This window comes from Pogona vitticeps, chromosome 6, assembly GCF_051106095.1.
Source record: "Pogona vitticeps strain Pit_001003342236 chromosome 6, PviZW2.1, whole genome shotgun sequence".
In the NCBI taxonomy this organism is placed as follows: Eukaryota; Metazoa; Chordata; class Lepidosauria; order Squamata; family Agamidae; genus Pogona; species Pogona vitticeps.
The window spans coordinates 98,651,268-98,676,382 of NC_135788.1; the positions used below are offsets into that span (position 1 = coordinate 98,651,268).

Below are 25,115 nucleotides of genomic sequence, written 5' to 3' on the forward strand. Positions count from 1 at the left end.
AGTGTTCCTCATTTCTTGTAGAGAGGATCTCTTTGTTTGAGGAGCCTTGGGCAGGAGGTGGTGGTGTCAAAAACAGCACGAGAGTTCAGCGACTTCAGCAGTTCACCCCGCCTATCCCTCGTTCTCTCTGTGTTATTTCTGTCTGACGTCTACCGAGCCCAACTCCGACAAGTGCATCAAGTCATCTCTTTTGTTCGGTTCTTTGCTCCACCCAGCTGCTGTCTACGTCCAAACTGGTTTTGATGACGTCCCAGGATCCGAAAGCATCCGTTTCTCTGCCTCTTCTCTTTATCATCCCCAGGGAGTTTAGTACTTCCCAGCCTACCAACTCTCATAAAATCAAATGCTGTCAACATTGTCTTCTTCTAGGATGCTTTGTTTCAAACAAGACCAAGGCAGCTGATGCTAGAGTTGAAAAGTGCATTTCACAAATGGCCTGGGAGGATGGGACTCATTCAGCACACAGTTAATATTTAGCTGGCCCTACCATTAGGAAGAGTGAGGCAACTGTTCCAAGTGGCAGGTGGAAGGGAGCAGCAGTGGTTGTTCTCTGGCAGCTTCTGAGCCGTCTGGCCTTCTCTGTCTCTCGGAAAAAAACAGAGGCATATGAACCACATACGACGTAGATTGTCTCATCTCCAACTTTCTTCTCCCAGGTACCATGGAGGATCTTACTCCCTTGTCAGTGTTGCTGAGTAAGTAAGCCAGTTCGCTCTGCTAGAGATTGCAACATGACGACTGAAGGACTCTGCTCTCATTTTTCTGCACAGAATGGAAGAAGTACCATCTTATCTTTTGCTTCAGGGAGCAAAATGTCTGGGATAATTCTTGAATCAACATCAGGTTACAGAAGTGTAAAAAAGAACCAGTTCTAAGACATGTGAAGAATGTGTGATTATCTCAATTAATCACCTGTTGGCTTAGGGATAATTTATTTCATCACTTGGTGCTGAAGGAGCATGGGTATGTATCTGGAATCATGACCATGCTTCTCTTTAACATTTCAGTTTCATTCTCTTTCAGAAAGGCACTCTTCTTTCAGAAATCTTTAAGAAAACATCTATGTGCTGGAATTTCTCTGTTGGAGCATTTTCCTTTGTTTTGGGTGTGCCAATTCAAAGCTTAGGGCTAAGATGCTTGCACTGCAAACATCACCACTGTAATGCTAAACTGTGACTCACTGAGTATAAAGCAATAATAAAAATAAAACATACTTTCAGGAGGCACCGAAAGAATGGAATAAAGCCCTATACTGAGGGAGACCGTGGTTGATGTGAAAAATACAAAAAATATCAGTGCCAGGTGCCACTCTACAGTGGCTAAGTGCTCAAGTATGTTTACTATGCTGGTAAAACATTGTTTCATTTTTCTATGTACTTTAGTATTGATTTTGCAATCATGACATTTCTCAGTTTTAATCAGTAAAGTGGATAAATACAACCACTCAGACTCAATTCATTAATGAGTTGTGTGAACACATATTTAATTCAGTAAGTTATTTATTCAGAAGAGTGTTATTTTAAATTAATTATAAAACAAATGCTGGAGTAGTACGAAATAACCTCAGGCCATTCTGGCGTTGTTCATTGTTGTTTGAGAAGGTCTGGTTTCCAGCATGAAGCAGGACAGTGAGTGGCAACAATTTCAGATGCCCAAGGCGGGTGGGGAGGGGCCACAAAAGCACTAGCTAGCTACCATTCCGTGTTCTCGGGCAGGATGTTGGTTTCAGGTAAGAGAAAGACCATTAGACAAATGCAGGTCCTCACAGGCAGGGACAGCTTAGGTGATGGGCTTGGAAAAAGGCTGGGCAGGGCTGTTGGAGGACATCCGGAGGAGATTCAAGGAAGCTGTGCAGCATCTGAGAGTGAAAAAGAACCAAGTGTTATATGTCTGTCACAGTCCCAGGATCCTTTCTAGCAGCACTCCTTCTGAATCTCTGGTAAGGGGTGGATGTACATGTGTGCACATGCATGCACACACATGTATAGAGATAATAAACATGTATGTGTATATGTGTATATATGCATACATATGTTTGTGCAATATATATTTAGGTATATAGCTGCAGAACCAGAGGTTGAGAGTTCAATTCCATACTGTGTCTCCTGGGAGAACAGCCAGCCTGCGTAGCCTTGGGCAAACTGTACAATACCAGGACACCCCCAGAAGAAAGGAATGGGAAATCACTTCTTGTACCTGCAAGACCCTGACAAAAATCACCATAAGTAAAAACTGACTTGACAGCACACAGTCCTTATTATTATTACACATGTATCATGTGTGGACATATGCATATGGATATACAAATATATATGGGGGGTTGTACAGAAGCACTAACCACGGTAGATCTTTGCTTCTCGATATATTTCTAGGAGTTGCAGATAGAACTAGACGGGGTTAAAAGGAGCAGTTGTTCTGAGAAAACATTCACCGTTACCTTGGAGGTTTTAAGATCCTCTTTTCAATGCAATGCTTCCAGCCCAGCCCTGCGGCATGGCTTCAAATCAGCAGTGCATCAATCTGTTTTTGTTGCTGTAGCTAAATTAGGTGCAGAAGAGTCGGTTGGCCAAGGATGCGCCTGTTTCTTAAAATACTTCCTTTCCTTTTGCCCAGCTGCTAAATGATGTGACCGTGGCAATGGCACCACCTAGTGTTACGAACCGGCTTGCAAGCGACCAGCCTTCAAAATCCCAAGTCCACTGATAACAGTGTTGGGTAGAATGCAGTGAACGAGCAACTGCCACTGGTAATTTGAACAAAGAAAAGGAGAAAGGGAGGGAAGGATAAGAAGGAGATTTTCTAGCCCAAACTGCCTACTTGGGGTACAACCCAGGAATGGGCTATTTAAGTTGATGCGTGGGTGAGGGATGTGTCTGCTTGACACATTGACATTCTCTCATTTCTGCTTAAGTTGAATATAAAGCAAATGTTGGTAAGAAGCTACGAGAGTGCTATAAAAAAAGGAAGAAAATTAAATAGTACCACAGATGTCTCTGATAAGGATAGCATTATGATAAACAGATGGTTTTACTGTTGTTTTATGGATATTTAAATGGCTCCAGATATCCTTTAGTTCTTATCTAATTAAAATGGTCTGCCCATCTTACTTTCCTATCTGCCTGTATTGCCATAGATATGTACTAATACCATGAATTTTATACTGGAAAAGTTGGACATGTTTATTTCATTCCTTCAGAACACCAGAGAAGCTTCCTGTCATGTATATGTACATTTGTATGATCAGTGAAAGTGAAATAGTCTTAGACACAGGAAGCTGGTCATCTAACTCAGAGACTTTTTGTCTTCAGTACTACTCATGTCAAGCATCATCCTCGTGGGGAGGTGGGAGGGAAAATAGAGCAATGTGTCATGTATATTTTGGAAATATCTATCAAAGTGATGATCAAATGTTACAATAATTCAAGTTCTTTTTGCTTTCTTTTCAAACAACCCCTAGTAGTCTTTTGCTAAAAACTGTCTCTCTGTTGATTCACCAGGTATTGAGAAAACACCGCTATTGGTCAACAGTCTGCTTTGATACTGAATGTTCAAAAGCATTCCAACTGCTAAATGGTAAGCTAGAAAATACTGTCATAATACTATGTTGGACATTATATGGAATTCTAAAACTGAGGTAACTATTGCTAAATGTATTCGCGAAGGCTTTCACGGCCGGGATCTAATGGTTGTTGTGGGTTTTTCAGGCTCTTTGGCCATGTTCTGAAGGTTGTTCTTCCTAACGTTTCACCAGTCTCTGTGGCCGGCATCTTCAGAGGACAGCACTATCGTTAATTTGCAATCCAGATTTACTTGGCAACTGCCAATGAATTAAATGGAACTGAATTCTAAATAGAAGGTTCGCAGTGCTACCTGTCTTTCTCTGTGGGTTTGGATTTCAGAGAAACATATTCCCCATTCAAATATAATAAGGAAATCCAAATGAAGAATGAAAAGCACAGGATATTTTTGGATATAATAGGAATGGAAGAAAAACAATCAAAATAAAAGAAACATTTCAACCAACAAATCTATCAGAATGTGCAAGATACAATAGTCAAATACCAGCAGAAAGCACAGTCTCACAGAGGGGAAAACCATGGACTTTGCACCTTAAATTTAATTCAGAAACAAAAGATGATGTTCTGGCCAATGGCTCTGAAAGTTAGGTCCTGAAACCACCTAATAATTCTCAGACCTAGGATCTCCCACTGTATAAACATGTTCCTCTTTTCTCCTCAACCTGCCTCTGTTTTGATCATCCAACCTGATGTGAAGTTCTATAAAACTACAAGGCTAGCGCATTATTGTGTGATTGTTTAATTAGTTTTAATAAAGGCATTGCCCTAGCATGGTTTGGTGATTTTGCTTTCTTCCAAAGGGGCCAACACAGTTGGCTGTGATTCTTGCAAGTCATAAAACAGTTTTCCTCAACCTGGAACCTTTTAGGGGTTCCTAAATCCCTAAACTTAGTATCCTCCTGAATTTCCATTGAGCGGAACATCTTGCCAGCCTGGTAACATGGGATTGGGTTGCCTGCACCAGCATTGCCATGGGCAAGCAACGGATGGGTTTTCTTCTTGGAAATAATTGCTTGGGGAACATCAATGCTTAGCCAAATGGTACTGTTGCATGCTACTATGCTTGTGGGACTTTCTGTTCCACAGAAGTTCAGTGGAATACTGGCCTCAGACTACAGTTCCCATCAATCCAAGCGTGGCCAATGGTTTCTTAAAATCAGGGATACTGAAGTCCAAAATATCAGAAAGGCAAAAGACTATTATAGAGACCACATCTGGGAAGATGGTTACAATGGGTCCTTGTCTTTTATATGTCTAGGGTGGATAATTGGAGAGTGGTGGGGAGAACAAAATAAAATGGTGGCCGTATCTTCCCACTGTTCATCAAGCAGGAGGTATTCTTAACTGTGGCTGATCCAGGTATGTTGTTGCCTGAAGTCAAGCTCCCTCCTAACCTATGTACTGAAGTTGACTGGATTGGCATTTGAAACTTCTCAATTCTGATGGGCAGCATCTTCATTTAAGATGGCAGGCTAAAGTCAGAGGTGCATGGAGGAGTGCCCCATGGTGTGTGTATGGGGGGACGCTTCTTCTACTTGGGCTACAATCCCCCAGAGGGTGCAGGGTTTTCTCCATGAACACCTTGCTGCCACCTCCCAGCAGCTACTGCCTGAAGCAACCACTTCTTTCTGTCATTAAGATTGTCCCTATTGCAAAGTTTTTCCTGGAGCCCTGCAACATTACAAGAGACTTTAGGGAAAGGTAATCGTTTCTTCCCCAGGTTACGCTGCTTCCCCTATTGCACCTAGATCTAAATGAATTCATCTCCTCTTCCTCCTTCCTCTTCTTTTTAGAAATCAGACAAATAAGATACTCCCTCCACCTTTTGTTACACACTAAAACAATGTTTTGCTGTTCTCTTGAATGGGGAAAATGTTTTCATGCCTGAAGGACAATTGAAAATACAGACTGAGGAGAGAGGGAGGAAGTGGGGAAAAAGGGATAAGAACTCAAATGATCCCCTTTACCCAAAGTGCAGTGTAATTACCTTGATATTCGTGTCTCAAAGATGCTGTCTCCCTGAATGATCTGTAAAGCAAAAACCTCATCTATTCATGTCCAGTTTGATCAGTTCTCAGACTCTGCAGCCAAGCAGAAAAGTCAGCATTTGATCTTGTTCGATCATTTGTGGCACCACAATATTGCTTTTTGGTTCTGACACCAGCTTGTCTCTCAATATGAAGTTAGCCTTGCCAGCATGGATGATCAATTAAGGCAACCCGTCTCAGCCAGTGTCAGTTGTCATGAAATCCACTGGATGGCTTTGAACCAATTGCTCTGCATCAAGCTTTACCTACCTCACATGGCTGCTGTTGGTGGTTTGGTTTTTTAAAAATATATAATGTAATTGACAGAGTTTGTGCACAGCAATTTCAAGTGGTATGATAAAACACACACAGAGAGAGAATAAACATTGGTATTTTTATTTGTGTGTTTCTGCCAGCAGTTGAAAGTAAATAAAATGATCACTTGGTATTTGTTAAAAACATTAAAGAACTTTTACTGTTTAAAACATAACACTGCGGGTTAAACCTCTGAGCTGCTGGGCTTGCTGGTCGGAAGGTCAACAGTTCGAATCCACACGACAGAGTGAGCTCCCGCTGCTTGTCCCAGCTCCTGTCAACCTAGCAGTTGGAAAACATTCAAATGTGAGTAGATGAATAGGTACCACCTTGGTAGGAAGGTAACCGTGTTCTATGTCTAGTCATGCTGGCCACATGACCACAGAAATTGTCTAGGGACAAATGCCAGCCCTTCGGCTTACAAATGGGGATGAGCACCAGCCCCTAGAGCTGGACATGACTGGGCTTAGCTGTCAAGGGGAACCATTACCTTAGAATAGAAAAAAAATCATAGTGTTTTGACATTTGTCACTTTATGCTATGAACTTACTTATGTTACTTGATCATCCTTAAACTTGACATAGTTACTCTGTTAGACAACTAACTCATTCAACGGCTAAATCTATCAGCTCTCTCTGATATCACATCCTAACACGATCACATATTTTGTCTTACATTATCTGACTAAACAATATCCTATTACACATCTTACACCTGTCTGACTAACTCCTGCCACTTCCTTTGTACATCTATCTGGCTGTTAATATTCTTAACATCTATTGGCTAACACCAGACAGATTCTGATTGATCAGAATGCTTCATTATGCAAATACCACATTCCAGTTCTTCTCATATAAACACACATACATGCTATGTTGTACAATTACATCCTCCAAGAGGTCTAGTGAAGAAAAAGGTGGGGAGAATGAGAGCCATGTGAATCACCTTGAGCTCACTGGAGGACAGGCATAGATATAAAGGCAACTTATAAATATGTGTGCTGCCTGAATAGCTCAGTGAGTCACGTACCTGCTGTAGAAGTGGAAGTCGGTAATTTGAATCTCCATTTTGCCTCCTTGGAGAACAGCCAGCCTGCGTGGACTTGGAAAAGCTGTACAGATTCCCAAAGCATCCCTAGCTTCCGAGTACTCTGTGCCTAGAAAACCTTAGAAAGGATTGCTAGAAGTTTTAATCAACCTGATGGCATAAAATCGTTAATTAATAAGTAAGCAAATGATAAAACTGAGGTTAGAACTGACTTTAGGCAGGTCATGAGAGATAAGACTCAATGGAAAAGACATTAATGCCAGGAAAAGTTGAAGGCAGCAGGAAGCAGGAGAAGTATGTTTCAATAAAGGAAGACATGGCTTCGAGTTTGCAAGGTGGAGGGAAGCTATTAATGACAGGACATTCTGGAGGTCACCAATTCATAGTGTCACTATAAATTAGAAACAACTTGATAGCACACAACAAGTAATTTATATGCCACCTCTGAAAGTGTTTGGAGAAAAGGCAAGATGTAAATGTAACAAATAGATAAATAAATCTAGTGCCCTCAGAATATTTAAACTACAGCACCTGTCACTCAAGACCCCTGGTCATACTAGTTAGGCTGATAGGAGTTGTACTCTAAAGCACTTGTAGCAGGTAAGTGGACAACTTGTGGCTCACAGGTTGCATGTAGCCCCAGGGCCCCAAATGTGCTCCTTCTACATCTTGCATGCTCTAAAAAGCATGGGGGAAATTATGTAATGTTTAGAGGGACTCCAGCAATTCTGTCTCCTGCACATATCAGTTTCTTTAAATTGTCTACTAGGCATAATGGGGGGAGGATACAGTTTTATAAAATTAAGAACAAAATTGGGGTAGGGTGAGGTTGGCTTTTGGGGGTAGATATGCCCTCACGAAGGTCCAAAAACAGGCATACGCCCCTCTGCAAGTGTGACATGCCCTTCCGCAAGCACAACATGCCCACCGTGTGTGCGGGCGGGGGGACGGAGATCCCTCTCCGCAGCCCAGTTCTAGGAAGTCCACAGACTGGCACCGGGCTGTGGACCGGGCGTTGGGGACCCTTGCTTTACGGGAGCCTGAGATTTCTCTTCTCTTCTTCTCTTTCCTATCCTGACGTGGAGATGCCAGGGACTGAACTTGGGACTAGCTGCATGAAAAGCAGAAATGGAAATTGAGGAATTGCTCTAATTCCACAAGCGATTGGTGTCCACCTCCCTCGTGTTATCCCCAGAAGTGTGAAAAATTAAGCAGCATTGAGTACCAATTATAATCTATAATTAAATCCACTTTTAGCCTCCTTCACTCTTCCCTCCTATTGATGCAACAGAACAAAGAGGAAAATCAACCTTATCACAGACAGAGCATGACACCAACGAAGGGAAAGGTGGGAGTAATGAATTGGAAAGACGTTTTTAAGCAAACAGGGCAAAGCAAGTATTCACCCACACATAATTCATGTACAGGATTTCTTGCTGCTATAGGGATTCAGGGGGACATTGGCAAACACATAGTTATAGGCAAGGGGCTTTGTTGGAGCTGTCCATGGTCCTGCAGTCTTAGCCTGACCAAAACTGCTATATTGACTGATATGTGCAGTATTCATTTATGACTGGGTCTGCCTCTCTACACTGTTGAGGCAGTGTTTCTGTTCTGGAGTACAATTCCCAGAATCTCATCTCTTAGTGATCATGGTAGCTTGGGAGTTTGGCAACTGTAAACCAACATGGTAAGGTTCCAAAGCTCCTCTCATGCCTTGTGGTTTTCTGTTCATGGTCAAGACAGAACAGCACCCATGCTCTTGCACTGTCCCACTTAAACTACTGTAACATGTTGCATGTGGGGCTGACCTTAGAGAATGCGTGGAGTACAAAATACAGCAGCTAGATGACTAAGTAGGACAGGCCAAATGTCTGAGCTGTATTGGTGAGAGAGTGTCAGAGATCGTTGAGCCAAGGTACAGAAAGTAATGGACAACCTACAATTCCACACAAGAATTGGAGGTTGTTCATGACTTTGTGTATGTTTGGCTCAGCGATCTCTGACACTCTCTCCCTAGATGTCGAGCTGGATAAACACATTCGCAAAGCAGCTACCATGTTCTCTAGACTCACAAAGAGAGTATGGCTTAATAACAAGCTGATGGCATACACCAAAATCCAGGCCTATAGAGCCTGTGTCCTGAGCACACTCCTGTACTGCAGCAAGTCCTGGACCCTTTGTGCACGGCAGGAGAGGAAGTTGAATACCTTCCATATGCATTGTCTCCGATGCACTTTTGGTATCACCTGGCAGGACAAAGTTCCAAATAGAATAGTCCTAGAACGAGTTGGAATTTTTAGCATGTACACATTACTGAATCAGCGATGTCTACGTTGGCTTGGGCATGTCATGAGAATGGCTGATTGTCGGATTCCAAAAGATCTCCGGCATGGAGAATTAGTGCAGGGAAATCGTCCCAGAGGGAGAGTACAGCTGCGATACAAGAAGATCTGCAAGTGGGATCTGAAGACCTTAGGAATGGACCTCAACAGATGGGAAACCCTGACATCTGAGCGTTCAGCCTGGAGGCAGGCAGTGCATCATGGCCTTTCCCAATTTGAAGAGACACTTGGTCAGCAGACCCAGGCAAAGAGGCAGTCCTGAAAGCAGCAAAATCAGGGAGCTGGACAGGGGACAGATTGGATTCGTCTTCAGTGTGGAAGGGATTGTCACTCTTGAATTGGCCTTCTCAACCACACTAAACGCTGTTCCAAGGCCTCCATATAGAGCACATCACCATAGTCTCTCGAGATGGAAGGTTGCCTACTACACTACATTGGTGACAGGTCCCAAACTGGAAGCACAACTCAAGGCAATCTTAAAAATAAACATCCATGTCATAAACATCTTGAAATACTATATGCTTCCACATGAAGCTGCCCTAATATTACGATAATGCTCAAAAATATTCCTCAGTCTTTAAACTCATAATACCTTTATCATCATCATCATCATCATCATCATCATCATCATCATCATCATAACTGCAGGGTTGGAAGGAACCCTATGGATCATTGAGTCCAGCTCCTATCAAGGAGGCACCTGGGGGAGAATCGAACTCCAGTAGTTCAGCAGTTTATCTTCTGAAGCAAGGTGAAAGGTAGCTGGAAAAATGGCGGTTACTGTTCATGTCAGGGCTGTTCTTTCTCATTAAAAAGTCACATTCATGAGATAGGATTGAATCACTGGGAAATATCTGGTTTGGGAGGAAGAAGCTGAGGATACGCAAGCACCATCTGCTTCCACAAAACAGAACAAAACACTGTCCTTCCCCCTAAATTAAGACTGGGTAGTTTGCTCCAGGCAGACTGGGGCCCTCTCTAGTCTAGTGGGCTGACTCATCACCGTGGTTCCTGCCATGCGTCAATTTGGAGGCAACTATGTTGGCTCTCTGTGGCATACGATGGCACCAGAGGGGCCCCTACTGCACCAATATAGACCCTGATGGTCTTGCAAGACAGAATACCTGTTTTCCTTGTGGAAGTTAAGGCCAGAAAGATGCAAATGTGTGTGTGTGTGTGTGTGTGTGTGTGTGTGTGTGTGTGTGTGTGTGTGTGTGTGTGTGTGTGTGTGTGTGTGTGTGTGTGTGTGTGTGTGTGTGTGTGTGTGTGTGTGTGTGTGTGTGTGTGTGTGTGTGTGTGTGTGTGTGTGAGAGAGAGAGAGAGAGAGAGAGAGAGAGAGAGAGAGAGAGAGAGAATTTTGATTTTTAGTAGGGTGGCTCTGGGAGCAGCAAAAGCAAATGGGCAGTGGGGGTTGTTCTCAAAACAGTCTTATTGGTCGGTAGATTGCCTGAGGGCTGCATGTTGCCAACCCCTGCTGAAAAGCTGGCACTAGATGCAGGACTGGGAAATATAGAAACCTTTTGTTTTCATTACAGTTTCATTTGCAGGGCAGCGTGAGCTTGCTAGTTTTTGACCCATTTGGTGATTGTGCTCCTGGATCCATGCTGTCCTTCTTCATTTGTAACCAAGCTGCTACTAGTTTCTAGTATACTTCCCTTCTGAGAAAAATTGTGCTTCAAAGGGTACTCAGAACTTCCCATCAGGTGAGAAAGAGGAGCAAATAGAATTTATCCACTCATTCCTTTTATCTCTCCAGAGTGCATGTGTGGTGCTGTAGCTGTCTTCATGATTAATACTCTTGGAGTAGAATTAATGAGCTAAGGAAAGATGGTTTGCACTATTCATTTATTTATTTAATTTATATCCTGCCTAAATTAAATTTCTAAATTAAATTTATTTAATTTATATCCATTTGTAGGACCGAAGCAGTTTAACATAAGACAGAACAAATTCTAATGTAAATGTGTTATTAAATAAATAAATTTTGTATTGCAGAAGTCTATTATGCATAAATAAATTGAAAACTTACATTTAAAATAAATCACACTGGCTTGAATCCTATTGGGCTTTTATGTCAAAGTAAGTGACATTCAGTAAACTGCAGCTGTAAATTGTAGCTAGTTAAGGAGGCTCAGTTCATATGCCTGGTCACATGGCTGGCACATGACCAGCATGTGATCAGGCACATGACTAGCACCTTTCTAATTAGCTGCAATTAACTTCTGCGATTTACATGATTTTCTTTACTCTGGAATAAAATCTCATAAGGATTTTGGTCAGCATTTAGTCGGCTATTAATTTTTGCAGTTAGGAATACCTGAGGTGTTTTTTTGTAAGTTAAACATGTTCTATTGATCACTCTCTCTCTCCTTCTTTCACCCCTACTTGCCACCTCAACAGCTCCTTAGGGTTTCAGGCAACATCCCCCTTTTATTTATTTATTTATTTTATTTATTTATTGTATTTATACCCCGCCTATCTAGTCATTTCGACCACTCTAGGCGGCTAACTAGAGAGGTGAATGACTGGCCCTGGGACCTTTTACCTGCAAAGTATATTCTACTAGTGAGCTGTGCCCTCCCCTTAAGAGCTGGAGAACATACTTCTTGTGTCAGACAAAGGCCTATATATCTATATTATAATAATCTCAGAACTGCAGAACTAGAAGGGACACTATAGATCACTGAGCCCAGCCCCTGTCAAGGAGGCACAGTGGGGAACTGAACTCCCAACCTCTGGCCATGCAGTTAGGTAACATAGCCACTGAGCAGCCCAGCAGTTCTATCTAGTCCAGGCTTGTCCAACCTGCGGCCCGAGGGCCGCATGCGGCCCAGGTCAGCTCATAATGCGGCCCAGTGCAATTTTTTATTTTAAAAGAAATTCCAAAGTTTCAAGTTACACTGCCGGCGCTTGCGGCCGGAATGTGGCCAGGGCATGTCACAACAGTAGAGGGGGAGAGAGGGAAGGAAGGAAGGAGTGGGAGGGGAGGGGACGGGGGCTGCGTGACTGCATTGCGCCGTCCCCGTCAATAGGTGGACCCCCTCCCAGCCCCATAAAGCCGCCAGAGTCGAAGCTGGCAGCCTCTGCTGTCTGAGATTGCAGCTGTCGGTAAGCGCGCTTGGAGCGGGGCTGCAGAGGACGGCTAGGGCTGCCCCCCCATGCGGCTCAAACCAAATTTATGTGCGGCCCAAACCAAATTTTCATCTTCTAATGTGGCCCAGGGAAGGTGAAAGGTTGGACACCCCTGATAGTCCATCATTCTGTTCACACTCTGGCCAACCACATGTCAATGGGACATCTGCCAGCATGACTTGAGTACAACTGCTACACCCATCACCTCATATTTCCTACTAGCTAATATGCAGATGATATGACAACAACAACAAAGGCCTGTGATCTGAGATGAGGGCAGCACTACCAATTTTGGGATTGCACTGGACCTTAAATAGAGACTTCAGTGTACCTGTAGAAGAAAGGACATACTTGCCCATTCCTTAGTGCGGACAGTATTACCCCCTGACCTTTATTCCTGCTCTCCTTTTGTACTTAAACAGGACTTGGACTGGAGTGGACAAATGTTCAGATAGAAAATTCCTTCCAGAATTACGCTGTCCCGGGTAAAATAGGCCAACATGAACACCTTAAGAAAGGCAGAGTTAAGCTTTGATACCCTCTCCATTTAAAAAACTGATGGAGGGGATTACTTCCCAGCTGCTAATCTATGAGGTAGCTGGCTGGATAGTTTAGTGGTTTAGTTATGGGAGTTTATTCCCCCACTGTGCCTCCTACAAGCAGTCGTGGGCAAGCTGCACAGTCCCAGGGCACCCCCAGAAGAAGGGAATGGTAAACCCCTTCTGAGTATTCTCTACCAGGAAAACCCTGAAAAGGGTTGCCGTAAGTCAGAACTAACTTGATGGCATGTGATGATGATGATGATTAATTTATCTGGTGGACTTGAAAGCTCATATGTCACCAACCTTCTATCCAAGCCCTAGTCCAAAGGACATTGTCATGAGTGTTGTTGGCATGAACACTTGGGAGAAGATAAGGCTGGATGACTCCCTTTATTGAGCCATACAAATACAATCATAAATGCAACACCCACCTTTGCTTCTGGGTTGTGTATTAAGGCCACACAGCTCTCTCTCTCTCTCTCTCTTTATTAAGGAGAAGAAGCCTTTTCCTTAACTTGGAAGTTTGCATTCTTTGTGGGAGATTATGTCCACTAGGAGGCAATAAACCTCCACCACTGTTCTGGTGATTTGCTGCCAAGTCCCTTCGCAGTGGTGGCAACTCTACGAATTAATGATTTTGCAAAGGTCCTGTCATTATCAGCTGTGTTCCGGTTTTGCAGGTGAAAGCTTGGTGGTTTCCTTTACTGAATCAGTTAATCTTGCGTTAGGTCATCTTGTGTTCCTATTGCTTTCCACTTTTCCTAGTACTGTTATCTTTTCCAGTGAATCTTATGTTCTCATGATGTGTACTAAGTACATGCATCTACTCAGTGTATCTTGGGTGATTCTTTTCTTAAGGAAGCTCTACACAGCCACCTTTAACTATCTCTTGTCGATGTGAAAAATGCAGCTGTATATGTAGCAATTGGTAAGGAATCAAGTTGCCTCAATTCCTTTTCTTTCATAATGTATTTATTTTATTGCTTTAAAATATTTTTATCCTGCCTTTCTACTTAAAAGAACCAAGGTGGCTTACATAATTAAAGGGCAATATTTAAAAACTAAAAACAGTAAGTGTACAAATATTTTAAAAGAATCAAACAAATGCTACACTAAAAATGGAAAACAAAATCATGACAAAAAACACACCCAACACAACAAGGTGCAACACTCCATTTAATAATCCTTTCAGATAGTCAGGGAAAGCCTGCCTGAAGAGAAAGGTTTTAACACAGCAAAGATGGGGCCACTCTGGCCTGCTGTGGGAGGGAGTTCCAGTCTTGGAGCAGCAACAGAGAAGGCCCTCTTCCATGTACCCACCAGATGCACCTTTGAAGGTGGTGAGACTGAGAGAAAGGCCTCCCCTAATGATCTTAACACCTGGATAGGTTCATTAGTGAGACATGGTCCTTGAAAAAGGGGATACAGAATGTATGTATAATACAACATGTCATCTGGGATCAATGTTATCACAATTATTTTTAAGGAGAAATAGAGTACCTTTGAGAGCCCAAGGCAACGGGGGGAAAACATGAACCAATGCGTCCAGGATCAGTGCCAACCAGCCCTGCCTAGTATTTACTTTTTTTCCAATGGCTTTCCACAGTGGGCAGCACCAGAAATTTGGGTCCCCCTGCCTTCTTAGTTTCCTACAGAGCTCCTGACAACAACTAGGAGCCATCGCAGCCATTTTGATGTGGGGGGGGGGGAGGTTAAAGGATTTTTCGCAAGAGAAGAAAAGAGGAATGGAAAGGATAGTGGGATGGAAATGGTATAAAACTTCCTCTACTTTACAACCCCATGTGGTGTAGAGGATAGAATACCAGACTAGGAGTCAGAAGACCTGGATTCAAATCCTCTCTTGGCCATGGAAACTCATTTGGGGATGGCACTGGTAAAACAATTTCTTAAATATCTCAGCCTAGTAGGGTTTCTATAAGACAGATGTGACTTGATGGCATATAACATACAAACAGCCATAGGACTTGGTTGGTTGTATGAACCAGATTCATTACATTTTCTTAGTGCAGTTTTCCCCAACCTAGTGCTCACCAGATGACTGGAAATCTCATCATCTCCAGCTATCATCACTAAGGTTTTGGGATCATGGGAATTGAAATCAATACTAAAACATATTTAAAACAACAGACCACAACAATTCATTTAAAAACCCCTCTCAGACCACCAATCATTAAGGAAAAATCTGCCTGAAGAGAAGTCTTTGCCTGCTTGAGGAAGGACAGCAAAGATGGGCCCAGCCTAGCTTCCCATTTAGGAATTTACTTTGTGGGATTACAGGCCATGTGGGGTAATGATGGAAATAATTGTTCAAAAAGGAACCTTTCCAAGCAAAGACTGCCTCCTCTAAAAGTCATCCAGGTGGGGGACAAGGGTTGGGTATGTATTGGTGAAGGATTGGTTATGTTGTGAGAATGGAGCACCTCTCTGCACGGAGGTTTCTAAGGACTGGAAAAACCTTTGGCTCGAGCATTCAAAGCTCCAGGGTCAGGCACACTTGGTTAAGTCCCGACTCGGTTCAAAACCCGGCCGTCGGAGGGGTTCACCGCAACAGGCGCCTGTCTTGCCGGAACCTTCTTCTCTGGGAGGAAGTGTGGTTTTTGCTGTTGCCCTGTGTCCGTGGGAGCTATTTGAAGACACGGCCCCACCCACAAAGGCCATGATGGATGACCGGCCTGGAGGATAAAAGGCTTTGCCTCTAAATCGGCTCCACTAAATATAAACCATGGCTGGCTTTCATGTGTCCCAGACCTAACTGAAACCAGCTGCCAGGGCAAGTACAGCTGCTCCTCAGGCGGGTGGCCTTGCCGGGAGAGCCAAAAGGCTGCAGAACTGCCATGGGGGTGTGTGGGGGGGGAGACAATGACATCCTTTGGCAGGGAAACAGATCAAGATGATTACTTATTTACTTACTTACATGGCATCCATCTTTTCAGCAAGCTCATGGGGGTGTAAATGGTATTCTTTTACCTCCCTTGGAATATGTGTGTGTGTGTGTGAGTGTGAGTGAGTGAGTGAGTGAGAGAGAGAGAGAGAGAGAGAGAGAGAGATATTTATCTGATTTCTAAAAAGTAGCTGACTGAGCTGCACCAGATGAAGAACACATTCTGATGCAAATCAATCTGACTTGAGACAGTTTGTTGGAGGTCCAGTTTAGAGTGGAATGGCCAGATCTGTTCAAGTGAGGGGCACGAACTGCACTTCGGCACAGTTTGGTGGATCAGGCCCACGGGTGTTACACAACTGTGCCCCAAATTCCCGACCCTGTCTCCCGCCATGGGCACCCACTTAAGAGGAGGAGGCAGGGCAGGGAAGTCTGTTTATTGTACACACGAAGCCAAGAGGAATATATTCTTTAAAGGTGTTGTCAGGTGTCATCGATATGCTAAGGAAGCTCAGATTTTTCTTTCATTTTTTTTAATGTTCATCACATCAAATTGCAAGTGGGCCCCTTGCATAACCTCCTGAGTGTCTTTAATGTCTAGCTGAGGCCAAACTAACAGCAAAAACTTGATGTTACGAATTTTCAAAAGCAAACAGCAGGTGTGAAGCAGATCAGTAACCTGGGCAATGGGGATTTTGAGATGGGGGTATTTAACTCCTTGGTCTCAGCTATGATCCTGATTTGGGTGCATGCATGGAGGAGATCTGTGTTCATTGGCTTCCAGTTGTTGATTTTATTTGATTAAAAAAACTCACCTGAAATCTTACATTTTTGTTAAGTGTGAGATCTTAACAAAGATTCCTTCATACTTTATCATAAAAACAACCTCGTGAGAGAGGTCAGGCTGAAAGATAAACTGATTGGTCTGTGATTTGTGGAGAATCAGTTTTGTTCAACAGTTAGACTCTCTCCGACCCTGAACTTCACGGAATGACCTTGGCCCATCATGCTGTGCCTCACCTACATTGCAAGGTTGTTTTAACGATAAAGTATGTGCATGTATTGTGTGTCATCAAGTCAATTACCAGAATTTTGGGGGTTGAGAATATGGGGCTTAGCATTCTATTCTTATGGGGGGGGGGAGGCATTCTGGGACTGTACAACTTGTCCAAGGCCACACAGGCTGACTGTACTTGCAGAAAGCACAGTGGGAAATCGAACTCTCAGTCATGGCTCCACAGCTAGATACCTAAATCACTATCTAGCCAACATTACAACAAAGCAGGGAAAGCCATGTATGCTAACTTCAGGTCACTGGGGGAAAGGAGGGATAGAAATGCAACACATAAATAAATAAGAGTCATCCCTGCCGCTGTATGGTGCATTGCAAAATATGGTCTGGCCTGATTAAAGGTAGATCAGTGAAGTGGTCTATAAATCTGCAGGCCGAAGGCCCGCCTTTCTGCTTCTAACTGTCAGGTCTGAAACATAGGAAGAAAGAAACTTTTGCCTGGAGCATTTTTTTTCCCCTTGCTGCCAGCAGCAGCTCTGAGCTCTTTGAACTCCACTCACCCTCTTCCTCTGTAATTAAGCTTTATTTTTAGACACCCCCTTCCTTTTTCTATTTAAAGCTCAGCAGCAGTGCCAGCCAGCCTCCTCCTCCTCCTCCTCCTCACAGTAAAGCAGAGAAGAAGCACGGAGCCGAACCCAGAATGGGCAGAGCAGGCAGTGCAAACGGATCTCCTCAAGATGGAGAGTGCGGTCGGCATCGGTAACCGCTGGCAGGAGGCCCTGGGCCACAGGGAGGCCTCAATGGGCCTGCTGGGGAGCAGCTGCCAAAGTGGGTCTGTGAAGGGGGTAAGAGGAAGTGGCTGAGGGATCGTTTCATCCCTCAAGCGGGCACAGGCTGGAGACATCTTTTGGGTTATCTGATGGCATGGTCTCTAGACAATGATAGGGTTGGCACCTCTTTTTTTTTGGCTCCAGTTTTCAGTCCCTGCGCCTTTTAAAATAGACAGTTGATCTACTGAGACAGAGGGTTGGCAGTCACACTTTTCCTGACATAGGGGAAAGTAGCAGCAAGAGAGTGTCACCTTCTAATTGTTTCTGTGTGCCAATGTGTTCTTAAAAAGCACAGCAAGGAACAAAGGAATGAGAGCGGGGAGTGGCAACACTAGAAAATTTGCTGGCAATCAGGGCATGGTGTTGAAGAATGGCCACATGAGAAAGAATTCAGAGCTCCTGTACCTTTAACAGTGGTGTGGAAAAGGCAGAGGTGGCTTCTCCCTCTGACACACCTCTGTAAAAGACACAGGAGCCCTGTTTTCTTTGTCATATTGCAGTTCTGCTGTACTGACATTTCTGAACTATGGAGTTCATGCAAAATGCTTATCAATTATGACAAACGTGCCTATTGTCATGTAAACAGCTAGTGTAAGGCTTGGAATGAGTTCCCATTGCTTCCGGCCAAAAACCTTTGATCTTTCAAAATGTTTCAGTCAACAACTCTCCTCAGCCCCAACAAGCCTGATCAATTTTAAAGGATTGTGGGAGTGGTTGTCCAACCAAAGCAATTTCATATGCATCTGGGCCAGTCGTTCCCAGTCTTGGATTCCTAGATGTTCTTGGCCTACAACTCCCAGAAATCCTGGCCAGCAGAGCTAGTGGTGAAGGCTTCTGGGAGTTTTAATCCAAGAATTGGTTTGTTTGGACAAGTTTAAATCAACCCATTTTCCCCTCGCATTTTTCTAGCTGACCATAACATGGTGAGTTCATTTCCTCATAATGTCACAGGCCCAAAGGAAATTCTGTCCATAAATGCCTCCATGCTGGGCATAATGTACTACCTATGGTTTGTGAGGGAGGGTTTATTCGCCATTTCTTGTCAAAAGTTGATCTATAACAAAGATTCACTGTATTATGTAACTCATAACTTGCATGGACCCAATCCAACTCACTTGCTAGTACTTTGAAGACAGAACTGTGATCAATGAATTCACTCACAAACTGATTGTGGATACATAGTAGCCACTGTATGATTGAAAATGGTATAAAATCAAACTAGGCAAATGAGCATTCACAATTTAGGAGGAATCTGAATAGAGTTTGATACCCTCCAAGTTCCCTTCAGATTCATTTAGCTTTATTTTTTGGAGTGTAATTCTAATTTATAATACAATTCTATAAACATTTAAATATAAGAAATCCCCTCTGTGTTCAGTATGCATTATTCTGTAAAAGTGTGCACAAAATCACAAGCTTGAAATCAGTTTTACAAGTTTGGTACTTTGATGATTTTTTTTAAAAAATGCAAACACCTTTTAAAAGCTGGAAGCAGAAATGTTATTCAATGAAACACATTAATTTAACCATTAAATCTTGTGTCTTAGCTATTTCTGTACTTCCTTCATCTAGTGAATACTATATTGTCCGTTGGAACTGAGAATATCAACCTGTCTAAGGCCATGGAGCAAATTTATAGCAAGGACCTGAAACCAGGCCTAATTTTAATTCTTTTTTTAAAAAAATCTCTCTATAGATTATACAGATCCAATAAAATGTTTCTTCAATCAACTTATTTATCATCATAAACACTAATATTTATTATCCCTTTAGATGTAGTTTATGTTGGTCCAAAGGCCACCTAGTAAAGTAATCCTGAGGCCCTGGTGACAGATACCAGACAATGGATGATGGTAGGAGAAACATCTTGCCTGGGCTCTGAATTTCTCTTGCCACAAATTGCAGGTTCCAGTCCATTTTTTTTAATGATATGTGTGTGAGTGTGAGTGTGTGTTCGCATAGTGGATTACCAAAGACAACCCCCACCCCCAAACATCCATCATAGCTTCTTCTAAGCACATAACCCTCTGTTATCTCTTAGTGTTAGGTAGCACCTTGTGGTTTCAGGAGATTTAGCAAACCCTAGAGAAAGGCTGAGATGATGCATATATGGAGCCAGAGGGTGGGTGGAAAGCAACGCAGCCGGCTCACCGCAGTCTCCCTTTCTTGTCTTTTTCCAGAGCTTTTCAGGCACAGACATGTAGTGGCGTCACTGCCATACAGAAACAGGTAAATCTAAGATAAAGCATCTGAGGTAAAGAAGAGGAGGACGAAAATGGCTGTGGAGCTACCTAGGTGATATTTTCTTTACCGTATATACGTATATTGGAAGTTGGCAAGATTCTCAAACAACCTGCAGCTTTCTATGCTTTGTCTTGTCTTTTAAGGGTTACTGTTTCCTGGGTGTGAGATTAGCGGCACAGGCCTTTTTCAGAGGATGAGGTTAAGAGGCCAGCTGTCTAGCTGTGCACCAGGGATGATGTCTCAGTGTCCAATTAGACCATATTTTTAGCAAGTTTTCAAGAAGAAGTCCTCATGAAGTCATGAAAATGGTCTGGTTATCACAGCATGTGGTTTCTCTCAGCTATTTCTCTTCCATTGAGCAAGCTTAGTTTGATGATTGGTCATTGGAAGATAAATATATGCTTAATTTTGAAGTCTGCTGAAGTGTGTATCTCTGAGGGTATTGCGGGAAGGAAAAAGAAGCAATCTTAATCTACAGAAGATTAAGATGTGCTCCTGGTCATCTGAAAGTAGATCAAGGAAAAGGGATCCAGCCTGTGCTGGATGGGATTACATTCCCTCTAAGAACACTGATTCATCTCTGAGCCTGGGCGCGCAGGTTTTGGCAGTGGCCAAGAATGCCTTTGTACAATTAAAACTAGTGAAAATGGTACCAGCTATGTCTATTCCTGAAGAGGTCTGGCCTGGCCATGGTAATATATACCTCAGCTACATTCCGGCCTGATTACCATAATGTGCTCTATATGGGGCTGCCTCTGGAAACAGTTTGAAACGAGCGGGTCCAAAATACAGCAGCCAAATGATTAACCAGGGCTGGTTATGGGGATCACGTAACTACCCTGTTAACCTATAAAGCCCTAAATGGCTTGGGTCTAAGCTGTCTCAGGTACCACATCTCACTTTACGAGTCCACCTGGATGTTGAGATAATCAGGGAAGGACCTTTTTCTTGCTCCCATCACCTTCACAGATACGCTTGATAGGGACACAGGAGAGGCCTTTTCTACTGCTGCTCCCAGACTCTGGAACTGTCTCGCATAAGAGGCCAAGCTGACCCCACCTTTGCTGTTCTTCCACAAGCAGATGAAGACCTTCCTGTTTAGGTAGGCTTTCCCTTAGTGACTGGCTGTCTGAGAAGGTTTTTTAAAAAATGGATTATTGTGACTTGTTGATTTTTAATGTATTTTTACTATTGATTTTATTAACTATTTTTAATATATTTGTTTAATTCTTTTAAAATACAGTACTTGTATAACTACTATTTTTTTGCTTTTAATTAGTGACTTTTATACAATGTAAGCTATGTTGGTTTCTATTTAAGGAGGAAGGCAAGGTAAAAATGAATGAATGAATGAATGAATGAATGAATGAATGAATGAATGAATGAATGAATGAATGAATGAATGAATGAATGAATGAATGAATGAAATTAAGCATAGGATACATATTCTTCTTAACCTCTTGTTTGTCTCTTATTCTCTGTCCTTTACTATCTGTAGTTATGCTTGGTGAGCTCATCTTCTCTATCCAGTGATCCTAAATTGTAAACTGAGGTCGGAAGAGTTGGGAATGTTGAGGCTTTATGGAGCAAGAATAATTCCTTCAATGGAACAAGGAGGTTTTGTAAAAAGATATACTTCTCTTAGGAGCAATGCATGCATTGGAAAAGATCTGATAGGATATGCTGAGGACTGGCCAGCTCCACTGTTAGGCAGAGTGATTAATCCAGTAGATGCTGGGAAAGGGTGGAAAGATGCTGGAGGAGAGACCTTAGAGACTTGCCTGCATTTCTAAGCCAGTGTACTGAGTTCAGATTCAACAGAAGATGCTCTCCAGAGGTACAGAAATATTTAATAACTTTTCTTATCAGATTTTGCCTGTGGAACAAAAGGGGCACCATCTTGTTGCTCACCTTGGATAGCAAAATGTCTTGGGTTGGCCAAAGTTGAGGTGACTTTTAGCATGCTTCAGGATAAAGAGCTCCAGTACTACAATTCAAACTAAATCTTAACAGATGTTGTGTGGTAGTTAAAAAAGATGCAAGTAGTGGTGGGAAAACACAGGAGTGTTACAAAAATCTGAGACATCTTCACATCAAATTCTGTGAATTAGGCATTGCACAATAAACTCCACATCAGAAAACACCCAAAGTCTTTCACTGCTTGCTTACAGCAGGGCTTCACTTTTAAGTTTTGGAGGAGGATTGGTTTTGGAGAGAACTGACCCAGCCTACTTTGATGACCAATCAATCCACTAATGGGTATCCTTCATACTGGAGGATAAGTCAAAGAAGGGTTGAATGTCATTACATCAAGCTGCTGCTTCAACTACTAAGTCTCCTTGGTATTCTAAAAATGAGACAGTTGTCTTGTGTGGTATGTGAGGAAGTTGCATTATATTCTGAACATTTTGGCAGGGGTATTGTGGCACCGTTGTACCATCAAGAAATTAAAGGCAGATGGAGGGAAAAACCCAAAGGTGTTAAAACTAAATTTGAGAACACAATAGATTGGGCTATGGCCTAGGCATTATATTGCTGCCCCTCATTAACTAGGTAAGCCAAAAATCTGCAAAAAGCATCTGTGAGGGGGTTCACTAGCCCAGCAACCTCACTCCGAGATCCTGCCCAGCCCTACAGCAATGAGAACATGCACCAAAGGTCCTTGACCTCATTGGGGTATGTGACATTGTCAGCTTCCTTTTCCATTTCAGTTCTCTCAGGCCAATTCTGCCTTTTCGTTATACAGTAAGTTATTGCTATTTTCTCTCTTTTCTCTTTCATTACCCCACATTCCTATTGGAATTTTAATCCAGAAGATGTGAAATCAGCTTAGGTTATAATGCTAAATTGTGGTTATGTGCCTTGTTTGCAAGTAGGCCTACAGCTGATACTCTATTAATTAGTTGCAATTACAGTTTGCATGATTTCAACTATTCTGTCATAAAATCCCAATAGGTTTCTGATCACTGTATCTTCTTCTTTTCTTTTTCTTTTCTTACCAAAACAATTTCTGAGACTGTTAATCCATACTGTGACCCATCTGAGACACTAGTCCAATTTGTGGTGAATGCCAAGACAACTGAGACAGACCTAGTTTGATTTACGTTTCAAGATTTGTCTGCACAGTCCTAATAACAAATGTAATTCAAAGGCAGCTTACAAGCAAATATGTAAACCAAACCGAGAACAATACCAAGAGTAAGACAAAAGAAACACATGGCAACAGAAAGCACTATGATAAAAAAAAAACTGTATCAGTATCAGCAGGAGCAAACTAAAATCAGTAATTAAAGGCTCTGGTCAAAAAATGTCTGGTGTGGAATAATACGATCTTAAGAGGCATTTAAAAATAGGCAAGAAGAGGCTAGAAAAATTCTCTTGGAAATGTGTTTCACAATATGGATGTTATTTGTATTATGAAGGAGGAATTCCCCATTGGTACCAGTGGAGTATTTGTCTCTAATGCTAACAGAACCTTTGAAGGGGACATTCTTTTAGGATAAAGCAAGGATGTAGAAGCTTTGGTTTCTTCTCCATTTCTTTGGTAGTCCCAGAAACTACCATCTTCCACCTCCTTATCTGATGCAATCTGCATTTTTAAACAACCTGCAAACTAAACAAAAAGAGGCATTTAATCTTTTTGGCCTTCAGTCATGAGCAAACGTGATCTTTAGCTCTGTTTGGAATGGGTTCAGTGTTTATCAGCTTTCTTGGCACAGTGTCTGGAAAAGGCCTGCCCGTTTTCTAAGAGTCTGCCTCAACTCATAACATGGGGCATGGATAAGGACCCACACTGCCATTATTATAATGCCCCCTGGGAGCTGTAGTTCACTTTCACCTACTGAAGCATGGCAAGACACCTGGAATTGTATATCCTTCATATCCTCCTAAATACACCCAGCAGCAAGATAGGGCACAAAAATTTAATTGTTAGACCCAACTAGAGTTTACCTATTGAATCAGCAGATGTTTGGTAAGCTTTTTTCCTTTCTTTTTCTTTGCACATTGTGCTATTGTGCCGACCAGAGATTGGAAATTTTAACTTTTTTGGACTACAACTCTCATAATCCCTGCCAGAGGCAGAACTAGTCCCTGAAGATGGCTTAAGTATAGAGATGGGGAAATTGTGGCCCTCCAGATGTCAAATAATGGTGGACAAAGTATGCCTGGATGTCATTGGACTACGACTCTTTGCATTCCTCACAATTGCTTATGCTGGCTAGGATTGATGGGAATTGCGGTCCACCAAAAGATGGAGGGCAATACTTTGCCCATCCAGGGTTAGTCAGTCACTGGCAGGCTGAAGTTGCAGGACCCTGGATAGCTCTAAACAGCAATATTGCTCCAATGAGGTCTGACCCTCTTTTAAGGCCTTTTATGCTTTATGCCACAAGGGCCAAACTGTCTCTTTCTGTCAGTTCCCTGTGCGTACATTCCCCACAAGGATCCAGGATTTGCATATCCTTTATGCAAAGTGAGGCAGGTGGCAGAACACCAGTAACAGTGAATGGTGCCACTGCTCCCCACTCCCTTTTTCCTGAATAGCCTCAGCTGCCCATCCCTCAGACAGCCTTGCTCTTGGTAACTGGTCAGGCCCCAAATGGTGATTTCCTGCCTGCGAGTCAGAGAAGCCTGGCATTTCCTACTTTCAGGCTTCCAAAAGAAAACATTTCAGAAATATTTCTCACCTTGTTGTAAACATATTAAAGATCCCCCCAGGTTGAATTGCTGTTCAGTTGGTATTTTGGCTGATTTTAGTGTTGAAGTATGCTCGCACAGATGGGTGTAGTGTGCTTGCAGGTGGGTGGGGCACCCGTGTGGGTGGGCCATCTGTGCGTGAGGGGTTCCTGCGGGGGGGGGGAGCGGGAGATTTCTCTCTGCGGCATTTGTCTCTGCGGCCTGGTCCTGCCATGGCCGCAGACCAACACCTGAGCTATTTGGGGGCCTTAAAAGTCAGAATCAGCACCTTGAATTGACCTTCGAAACAAATAGCTGTTAAAAGCTGTCCACCTAAAAATCCCTTACGCATCATCCACTCATTCTCCTATCATTCTTTAACTACCCATTTCATTATATTCCTTTGTCTCTTTGCATATCTGTTCAATCTCTGCTCTTATTCCTATTTTATTCCTGCATAGCAA

At 42.8% G+C, this 25,115-nt stretch overlaps 1 long non-coding RNA gene across 3 annotated transcripts in view; it reads right to left on the minus strand.

Moving 5' to 3' along the window:
- Nucleotides 1-2,573, minus strand: part of LOC110079125 (uncharacterized) — an 8,626-nt gene extending 6,053 nt beyond the window's left edge. The window contains exon 1 of one of the 3 annotated variants that reach the window (XR_012088650.2): nt 2,438-2,573. This is a non-coding gene — a long non-coding RNA (uncharacterized LOC110079125). Of the gene's footprint in view, nt 141-2,437 lie in introns of those variants that run through there. The other 2 variants (XR_002300570.3, XR_002300569.3) reach the window with 2 other exon arrangements.
- Between the last annotated feature and the right edge of the window lie 22,542 nt (nt 2,574-25,115).